Source organism: Schistocerca serialis, unplaced genomic scaffold (assembly GCF_023864345.2).
Source record: "Schistocerca serialis cubense isolate TAMUIC-IGC-003099 unplaced genomic scaffold, iqSchSeri2.2 HiC_scaffold_1162, whole genome shotgun sequence".
NCBI lineage: Eukaryota > Metazoa > Arthropoda > Insecta > Orthoptera > Acrididae > Schistocerca > Schistocerca serialis.
The window spans coordinates 785,001-792,500 of NW_026047362.1; the positions used below are offsets into that span (position 1 = coordinate 785,001).

General features: G+C 55.0%; 3 non-coding genes across 3 annotated transcripts in view; all 3 read left to right on the top strand.

Moving 5' to 3' along the window:
• The first annotated feature begins 3,436 nt into the window (after nucleotides 1–3,436).
• Nucleotides 3,437–5,346, top strand: LOC126433227 (small subunit ribosomal RNA). The gene has a single exon (XR_007578339.1). It is a non-coding gene; the product is annotated as a small subunit ribosomal RNA (ribosomal RNA).
• A 351-nt stretch (nucleotides 5,347–5,697) lies between these two features.
• LOC126433178 (5.8S ribosomal RNA) lies at nucleotides 5,698–5,852 on the top strand. Its single transcript, XR_007578295.1, has one exon. It is a non-coding gene; the product is annotated as a 5.8S ribosomal RNA (ribosomal RNA).
• A 188-nt stretch (nucleotides 5,853–6,040) lies between these two features.
• The window catches only part of LOC126433270 (large subunit ribosomal RNA), a 4,225-nt gene continuing 2,765 nt past the window's right edge, over nucleotides 6,041–7,500 (top strand). Inside the window, exon 1 of the ribosomal RNA XR_007578374.1 lies at nucleotides 6,041–7,500. This exon is cut by the window's right edge and continues 2,765 nt beyond it. This is a non-coding gene — a ribosomal RNA (large subunit ribosomal RNA).

Consider the following 7,500-nt stretch of genomic DNA (forward strand, 5'->3'; position numbering starts at 1 on the left):
ACAATCAACAAACCGGCCGCCGCCCCCCCCCCCCCATTAAACCTTTCCTTACAACAATGTGTACCTTAACCTAACCTATGTCGTACCTTAACCTAACCTATGTCATACCTTAACCTAACCTATGTCGTACCTTAACCTAACCTATGTCGTACCTTAACCTAACCTATGTCGTACCTTAACCTAACCTATGTCGTACCTTAACCTAACCTATGTCGTACCTGAACCTAACCTATGTCGTACCTTAACCTAACCTATGTCGTACCTTAACCTAACCTATGTCGTACCTTAACCTAACCTATGTCGTACCTTAACCTAACCTATGTCGTACCTTAACCTAACCTATGTCGTACCTTAACCTAACCTATGTCGTACCTTAACCTAACCTATGTCGTACCTTAACCTAACCTATGTCGTACCTTAACCTAACCTATGTCGTACCTTAACCTAACCTATGTCGTACCTTAACCTAACCTATGTCGTGCCTTAACCTAACCTATGTCGTGCCTTAACCTAACCTATGTCGTGCCTTAACCTAACCTATGTCGTGCCTTAACCTAACCTATGTCGTGCCTTAACCTAACCTATGTCGTGCCTTAACCTAACCTATGTCGTGCCTTAACCTAACCTATGTCGTGCCTTAACCTAACCTATGTCGTGCCTTAACCTAACCTATGTCGTGCCTTAACCTAACCTATGTCGTGCCTTAACCTAACCTATGTCGTGCCTTAACCTAACCTATGTCGTGCCTTAACCTAACCTATGTCGTGCCTTAACCTAACCTATGTCGTGCCTTAACCTAACCTATGTCGTGCCTTAACCTAACCTATGTCGTGCCTTAACCTAACCTATGTCGTGCCTTAACCTAACCTATGTCGTGCCTTAACCTAACCTATGTCGTGCCTTAACCTAACCTATGTCGTGCCTTAACCTAACCTATGTCGTGCCTTAACCTAACCTATGTCGTGCCTTAACCTAACCTATGTCGTGCCTTAACCTAACCTATGTCGTGCCTTAACCTAACCTATGTCGTGCCTTAACCTAACCTATGTCGTGCCTTAACCTAACCTATGTCGTGCCTTAACCTAACCTATGTCGTGCCTTAACCTAACCTATGTCGTGTTTTAACCTAACCTATATTGCGCCTTAATGTAACCTATATTGCGCCTTAATGTAACCTATATTGCGCCTTAATGTAACCTATATTGCGCCTTAATGTAACCTATATTGCGCCTTAACGTAACCTATATTGCGCCTTAACGTAACCTATATTGCGCCTTAACGTAACCTATATTGCGCCTTAACGTAACCTATATTGCGCCTTAACGTAACCTATATTGCGCCTTAACGTAACCTATATTGCGCCTTAACGTAACCTATATTGCGCCTTAACGTAACCTATATTGCGCCTTAACGTAACCTATATTGCGCCTTAACGTAACCTATATTGCGCCTTAACGTAACCTATATTGCGCCTTAACGTAACCTATATTGCGCCTTAACGTAACCTATATTGCGCCTTAACGTAACCCACATTGCCCCTTAACGTAACCCATATTGTGCTGTAACCCAACACACGTTGGGCCTTAACCCAACACACGTTGGGCCTTAACCCAACACACGTTGGGCCTTAACCCAACACACGTTGGGCCTTAACCCAACACACGTTGGGCCTTAACCCAACACACGTTGGGCCTTAACCCAACACACGTTGGGCCTTAACCCAACACACGTTGGGCCTTAACCTGCTCTGTAATTGTCATACGACGCGTTAAATTAGTGTAGTGTTGCCTAACTGCAACCCCCGCAATATAGTTTGCTACTCGCACTGCCCGGTCCCCAGTGTATCGCTTCATGTTAAACACCTTGCAGCGATACACTGTAATGTGGATGGCAGCAGGACGTACATGCTCAATGCCCTTCGCAGTTGTTCATTGGCATTCGCATGGCGAAGCACTGCGCCTACGCTGTGGTACGGCCTGTGTCAACTGTCCGCTGATGTTGTACCTCCAAATCACACACTGTACTGCACATTGGTCCTCATGTACTGAATGATACATCGTGGTACATGTGACCGTACAACGACTGCGCCAACAACGGCGAACCATGCGGTCCAAATGTTGTGCACGCAGCTACGTGTCGTCTCCCTATAAGAGCTGGAGTGCAGTGTGGTATGCCCTGGATGGCGATCAGCATGAGCCGTCTGTTGATGTAGTGGCGCGTGTTGTCAGACGTTGTCGTCTCTTCTCACACACCGTGATAGCATGGTGCACTGCGTTCCACATCTGCGACATGCGACAGAGGCCGGTTGACAGTCGTTTGCGCAATGGACATCGCATACGTACGGGGGCCACCTTCCACGTGTTTGCGAAGCGTGCACATGTTGTTGCGTGTATGTGGGCAGACATAGTGTGTCGTGACACCTGACACAGGCATGCAACAATCGTTGAATTTGCAAATGGCGATGGACGCCTACGTTTGCTGGTGACGTTACGCAAATGAACAACTGGTAAACCGTTGTGGTGCGGTTGTTCTCGCTAGAGGTGAATCAGTGATGGCGACGATCGGTTGAGCTACCAACCGGTTGTTTCAGCGATACCCACCATGCCCACGAACGTGAATGGCATGTGGGTGTGAAGCGATACGCGGCGGTGGCTGGGTGGGACCGGCCCCGGCCGGTGAGGGGGGGCCGCCCGGCGTGCTGGCCGCGCGGTGCGTGGGCGCACGCGCTACAGCCGGCTGGTGGGGGCGGCCACTGGCAGGCGCGCCGGCCGACGGAGGCGGCAGGCGGCGCAGCTGCGCGCCGGCGCACCCTGCACGCGGCGCCGTGCGGCCAAAGTAGGTCCTCGCGGGCCCGGTGCGAAGCGCGGTGGACATCTGCAGTGTGCTGGTCCGATTGAGGACTGTGTGCGCTGAGGATGCGCCGCCGCCCGGCGCTCGGCGCCGCGACGCCGTCTGCTGCTCGGTCGCCTCTGCGGTTCTCGCAGGTGGTTTGTATCGCAGCTGTGCGGACGTGTTGGCGCGTGCGCTGTGCTGGGAGAGTTCGCTTCGGCACCCAAGTGGGGCTTTTGTCCTTCTGTGGCGCTGGCGTTGGAGCTGCCGGTCACCGTAGGTGGCGCGTGTTGTCTCCCGCCGGCAATGCCACGACAGCACGCTCCCGGGCCTCTGTCGGCAGCGGCAAGCTCAGTTGGGAGCACGGGTGGTCGCACCTAAAGCGTCTACTCGCCAAACTCCGGGCGATTGCGCCTCTCTCGAACCCGACCAAGTACTTAGGACGGCGCTGCGCGCCGCCGGGACCTGAGAGGGTTTCGAGGTGTATGGTGCAGGGGAGCGCAGCCTCCTCCTGTTTGCAGAATAATTGAGCGGACGCTTGCGTGTTCGCGCGGGCCCCCGGGACACACTCCCGGGCGGCCGGCTGCTCAGCTCTAGTTGACGCAGCTCCCTGGTTGATCCTGCCAGTAGTCATATGCTTGTCTCAAAGATTAAGCCATGCATGTCTCAGTACAAGCCGCATTAAGGTGAAACCGCGAATGGCTCATTAAATCAGTTATGGTTCCTTAGATCGTACCCACGTTACTTGGATAACTGTGGTAATTCTAGAGCTAATACATGCAAACAGAGTCCCGACCAGAGATGGAAGGGACGCTTTTATTAGATCAAAACCAATCGGTCGGCTCGTCCGGTCCGTTTGCCTTGGTGACTCTGAATAACTTTGGGCTGATCGCACGGTCCTCGTACCGGCGACGCATCTTTCAAATGTCTGCCTTATCAACTGTCGATGGTAGGTTCTGCGCCTACCATGGTTGTAACGGGTAACGGGGAATCAGGGTTCGATTCCGGAGAGGGAGCCTGAGAAACGGCTACCACATCCAAGGAAGGCAGCAGGCGCGCAAATTACCCACTCCCGGCACGGGGAGGTAGTGACGAAAAATAACGATACGGGACTCATCCGAGGCCCCGTAATCGGAATGAGTACACTTTAAATCCTTTAACGAGTATCTATTGGAGGGCAAGTCTGGTGCCAGCAGCCGCGGTAATTCCAGCTCCAATAGCGTATATTAAAGTTGTTGCGGTTAAAAAGCTCGTAGTTGGATTTGTGTCCCACGCTGTTGGTTCACCGCCCGTCGGTGTTTAACTGGCATGTATCGTGGGACGTCCTGCCGGTGGGGCGAGCCGAAGGCGTGCGACGCGCCTCGTGCGTGCTCGTGCGTCCCGAGGCGGACCCCGTTGCAATCCTACCAGGGTGCTCTTGAGTGAGTGTCTCGGTGGGCCGGCACGTTTACTTTGAACAAATTAGAGTGCTTAAAGCAGGCAAGCCCGCCTGAATACTGTGTGCATGGAATAATGGAATAGGACCTCGGTTCTATTTTGTTGGTTTTCGGAACCCGAGGTAATGATTAATAGGGACAGGCGGGGGCATTCGTATTGCGACGTTAGAGGTGAAATTCTTGGATCGTCGCAAGACGAACAGAAGCGAAAGCATTTGCCAAGTATGTTTTCATTAATCGAGAACGAAAGTTAGAGGTTCGAAGGCGATCAGATACCGCCCTAGTTCTAACCATAAACGATGCCAGCCAGCGATCCGCCGCAGTTCCTCCGATGACTCGGCGGGCAGCCTCCGGGAAACCAAAGCTTTTGGGTTCCGGGGGAAGTATGGTTGCAAAGCTGAAACTTAAAGGAATTGACGGAAGGGCACCACCAGGAGTGGAGCCTGCGGCTTAATTTGACTCAACACGGGAAACCTCACCAGGCCCGGACACCGGAAGGATTGACAGATTGATAGCTCTTTCTTGATTCGGTGGGTGGTGGTGCATGGCCGTTCTTAGTTGGTGGAGCGATTTGTCTGGTTAATTCCGATAACGAACGAGACTCTAGCCTGCTAACTAGTCGCGTGACATCCTTCGTGCTGTCAGCGATTACTTTTCTTCTTAGAGGGACAGGCGGCTTCTAGCCGCACGAGATTGAGCAATAACAGGTCTGTGATGCCCTTAGATGTTCTGGGCCGCACGCGCGCTACACTGAAGGAATCAGCGTGTCTTCCTAGGCCGAAAGGTCGGGGTAACCCGCTGAACCTCCTTCGTGCTAGGGATTGGGGCTTGCAATTGTTCCCCATGAACGAGGAATTCCCAGTAAGCGCGAGTCATAAGCTCGCGTTGATTACGTCCCTGCCCTTTGTACACACCGCCCGTCGCTACTACCGATTGAATGATTTAGTGAGGTCTTCGGACTGGTACGCGGCATTGACTCTGTCGTTGCCGATGCTACCGGAAAGATGACCAAACTTGATCATTTAGAGGAAGTAAAAGTCGTAACAAGGTTTCCGTAGGTGAACCTGCGGAAGGATCATTACCGACTAGACTGCATGTCTTTCGATGTGCGTGTCGTGTCGCGCAACACGCTACCTGTACGGCTCGCAGTAGCCGTGCGCCGCGTGCGGAACCACGCGTGCTTCTCAAAACTAACGCCAATGTTGTGTGGTACGAGCGCTGAAGCGCTGGAGCGGCTGGCCTGCGGCACCTGGCGCCTGGCGCCGGTTTTGAATGACTTTCGCCCGACTGCCTGTCCGCTCCGGTGTGGAGCCGTACGACGCCCATCGGCCGTGAGGCCGTTGGACACAGAACGCTTGAACAGGGGCCGCCACACGCCTACGTCCCGCCTATGCAACTGTCTTGAAAGAGACAGTGGAAACTAAGAAAAGATCACCCAGGACGGTGGATCACTCGGCTCGTGGGTCGATGAAGAACGCAGCAAATTGCGCGTCGACATGTGAACTGCAGGACACATGAACATCGACGTTTCGAACGCACATTGCGGTCCATGGATTCCGTTCCCGGGCCACGTCTGGCTGAGGGTCGGCTACGTATACTGAAGCGCGCGGCGTTTGCCCCGCTTCGCAGACCTGGGAGCGTCGCGGCCGCCTGTGGGGCCGGCCGCGCCTCCTGAAACGTGCGATGCGCGCCCGTCGCCTGGCGGTTCGCATACCGGTACTTACTCGGTAGCGTGCACAGCCGGCTGGCGGTGTGGCGTGCGACACCTCGTACAACGACCTCAGAGCAGGCGAGACTACCCGCTGAATTTAAGCATATTACTAAGCGGAGGAAAAGAAACTAACAAGGATTCCCCCAGTAGCGGCGAGCGAACAGGGAAGAGTCCAGCACCGAACCCCGCAGGCTGCCGCCTGTCGTGGCATGTGGTGTTTGGGAGGGTCCACTACCCCGACGCCTCGCGCCGAGCCCAAGTCCAACTTGAATGAGGCCACGGCCCGTAGAGGGTGCCAGGCCCGTAGCGGCCGGTGCGAGCGTCGGCGGGACCTCTCCTTCGAGTCGGGTTGCTTGAGAGTGCAGCTCCAAGTGGGTGGTAAACTCCATCTGAGACTAAATATGACCACGAGACCGATAGCGAACAAGTACCGTGAGGGAAAGTTGAAAAGAACTTTGAAGAGAGAGTTCAAAAGTACGTGAAACCGTTCTGGGGTAAACGTGAGAAGTCCGAAAGGTCGAACGGGTGAGATTCACGCCCATCCGGCCACTGGCCTCCGCCCTCGGCAGATGGGGCCGGCCGCCCGCGCGGAGCAATCCGCGGCGGGGTCGTGTCCGGTTGCCTTTCCACTCGCCGCGGGGTGGGGCCGTTCCGGTGTGCGGTGGGCCGCACTTCTCCCCTAGTAGGACGTCGCGACCCGCTGGGTGCCGGCCTACGGCCCGGGTGCGCAGCCTGTCCTTCCGCGGGCCTCGGTTCGCGTCTGTTGGGCAGAGCCCCGGTGTCCTGGCTGGCTGCCCGGCGGTATATCTGGAGGAGTCGATTCGCCCCTTTGGGCGCTCGGGCTCCCGGCAAGCGCGCGCGGTTCTTCCCGGATGACGGACCTACCTGGCCCGGCCCCGGACCCGCGCCGCTGTTGGCTCGGGATGCTCTCGGGCGGAATAATCGCTCCCGTCAGCGGCGCTTCAGCTTTGGACAATTTCACGACCCGTCTTGAAACACGGACCAAGGAGTCTAACATGTGCGCGAGTCATTGGGCTGTACGAAACCTAAAGGCGTAATGAAAGTGAAGGTCTCGCCTTGCGCGGGCCGAGGGAGGATGGGGCTTCCCCGCCCTTCACGGGGCGGCGGCCTCCGCACTCCCGGGGCGTCTCGTCCTCATTGCGAGGTGAGGCGCACCTAGAGCGTACACGTTGGGACCCGAAAGATGGTGAACTATGCCTGGCCAGGACGAAGTCAGGGGAAACCCTGATGGAGGTCCGTAGCGATTCTGACGTGCAAATCGATCGTCGGAGCTGGGTATAGGGGCGAAAGACTAATCGAACCATCTAGTAGCTGGTTCCCTCCGAAGTTTCCCTCAGGATAGCTGGTGCTCGTACGAGTCTCATCCGGTAAAGCGAATGATTAGAGGCCTTGGGGCCGAAACGACCTCAACCTATTCTCAAACTTTAAATGGGTGAGATCTCCGGCTTGCTTGATATGCTGAAGCCGCGAGCAAACGACTCGGATCGGAGTGCCAAGTGGGCC